Here is a 2,759-nt window from a genome sequence, read left to right as displayed (position 1 = left end):
CTTTGGGAGGGTTTAGAATGTTTACTTTACGGTTGGCACAGGCTGAATAAGGTTCAGCGGAAGAATATGTCATAAATCTCCCCCGTCTCACCTGGGATCCCTTCTTGCTCTGTTCCGCGGAAGGATTCCTCTTGTGGATGGATCGGGTCTTGTATAGACTCGCTCGAGTCTCGTCCGGCTGCAGAGCGCGTTCAGAGTTCCGGGAAGGTCGTTGTTCCAGGATGTCCAGGGAAGTAGGTAGCGGTCGCTAAGAATGGGGATTCCAGGAGTCGAGTAGAGGGAAAGGAAGAAGGAAGGAGGAAGGGAACCAGGATCTCGGATAGAAGAATCGCCAAACAGCCCACACACACGTCGAGTCACTACCTAATGATAGCGTTGAGACGCGCGGGGCTGCGGGGGCGTGGCCAATTTATAGGACGTGCCGTGTGCGTCGTGAAAGCTGGTGTGAGGCTAGTCGCTTGTTGCGGCCATGATTGGAGTAACAAGGAATACAAGCCCCGGCGCGATAAGGACCAGGAGGTCCAGAAAGGGCAAGTTCTATGGGTCATGACAGCATGCCTCCTTCGAAGACCTGTTCCACCAGGTTTGCCCGGGTGTATGAGATGGAATCTTCTAAGTAGTCGAGGGGTATTTAAGTTAGAAACTGGTTCCCAGGTTCTCTCGCTAGGAGGGTATCCTTTCCATTCAACCAGGTATTGAAGTCGACCCCGCTTGTACCTGGAATCGCATATTCGGGACACTTCATATTCTAGCTGATCATTCACAACAACAGGACTGGGCCCGCAGGATTTTCGGGAGGATTGGGTGTAAGGTTTCAATAGGGAGGTGTGAAAAACTGGGTGTATTTTCTTCCAGGAATCGGGTAGCTTGAGTCGGAATGAGACCGGATTGACGACCTCCTTTATGGAAAATGGTCCATAGTATCGAGGAGCCAATTTGTTTGCCCGTAGATGTCGGGGAAAAAGTTTCGAGGACAACCAGACTTGATCACCAACAGAATAGGAGGGTGCTGGTCTTCTCTTGGAATCCACATAGAGCTTAGTGCGTGTTTGGGCCTCTTTCAAATGTTCCTTGGCTTCCTTGTGAATGTTGATGAGAGTCTGTATCCAAGAGTCGAGAGTAGGTACTGGAGTGGGATGTGGAAGAACAGAAGGTAAAACGGACAGGTGAAAACCTTGACTGCAATAGAAAGGGCTGACCTTGAGTGCAGAGTGATCGGAATTTTTGTAGGCTAACTCGGCCAGGGGTATGAGGAGAGACCAGTCATCCTGAATTTTGGTGGCAAAACAACAAAGATATTGCTCCAGAGTTTGATTTACACGTTCCATGGCTCCGTTGGTTTGTGGGTGATAACCTGATGAGAGAGCGCGTTGGATTCCTAGAATGCAACAGAGATGTTTCCAGAATTGTGAGACTTATTGAGGTCCTCGGTCCGATATGATCTTGGAAGGAAGTCCATGGAGATGGAAAATATGTTCCAGGAAGATTCCAGCAAGTTCTGAGGAGGATGGCAACTTATACAAAGGTGTGAAATGAGCCATATGAGTGAACAAGTCTATGGTTACCATGATGGTCGTGTACCCTCGGGAAGGTGGTAACTCCACAATGAAGTCTGTAGCAATAAACTCCCATGGTCTTGTTGGCAGCAATGGTTGCAGTAGAAGACCCGCCGGTCTCTTGTTATCATGTTTGTTTTGACTGCAGACAGTACAAGCCTTGACATACTGTTGTACGTCGGTCTTCATTTGAGGCCACCAAAACTGTCTTTGTACAAGACGGAGGGTGTTAGTAATACCACGATGAACGGAGTGAGGGGTATCATGGCAGAGGTTTATTATCTTGTGTTGTAATTTCTGTGTAGGAATGACCAGTGCATTGTCCTGGAATAGATATTCTTCCTTGACTCTTAGATTCCATGGATTCTTCCTTGAAATCTCCTTCCAGAGGTCAGAGGACTGGGTTTGAGCTCAGATTTCTTCCAGGAGGTTAATTTCTTGAGCTACAAAGATAGTTTGGGGAAACATCTTAGGATAGGCCTTATCCTCAGTGGTTGCGTAGTCTGGACGTCGAGATAAGGCGTCAGCAATCATGTTTTGTGATCCGGGAACGTGAGTGATTTGAAACTGGTATTGGGCAAAGAAGTAGGCCCAACGGGCCAGACGACTGTTCCTGCACTCCAAAGACTGTAGGATTTGGAGATTCCGATGATCTGTGCGGACCTGAACTGGATATCTAACACCCAGAAGTAGGTGTCGCCATTCAGTGAAGGCTTGGCGGATGGCCAAGAGTTCCTTTTCCAGGACGGAATAGTGAGTCTCACTGGGGCTCAGGGTTCATGAAGGGTAAGCAATGGGGTGTTCCAGTCCATCCTCAAGTTCCTGTTTCAAGACCGCCCGTATGGCGTAGTTAGAGGCATCCGTTTCCACAAGAAATGGACGATTAGTGTCGGGTTGGGTCAGGGTGGGGGGTTGCGTGAACTCCGTCTTCAATCGTTGGAATGCCTGATCTTGCGATGTAGACCAGATAAAGGGGGTGGCCTTCTTCAATAGAGCTATGATCGGCTGAACAATCTCTGAAAAGGTAGAAATAAACTTCTGTTAGAAGTTGGCGAGCCCCAGGAAGGATTCTACCTGTTTCACAGAAGTGGGAGCGGGCCAAGCCAGTATGGCCTTTACCTTTGAAGGGTCCATGCCAATTCCTTCTGGGCTAAGAATGAATCCTAGGTAGTGAACAGAAGTAACGTGGAACAAGCATTTTTC

This window comes from Ambystoma mexicanum, chromosome 3p (assembly GCF_040938575.1).
Source record: "Ambystoma mexicanum isolate Mex_15411 chromosome 3p, UKY_AmexF1_1, whole genome shotgun sequence".
Taxonomy (NCBI): Eukaryota; Metazoa; Chordata; class Amphibia; order Caudata; family Ambystomatidae; genus Ambystoma; species Ambystoma mexicanum.
This window is presented reverse-complemented; position numbering follows the sequence as displayed.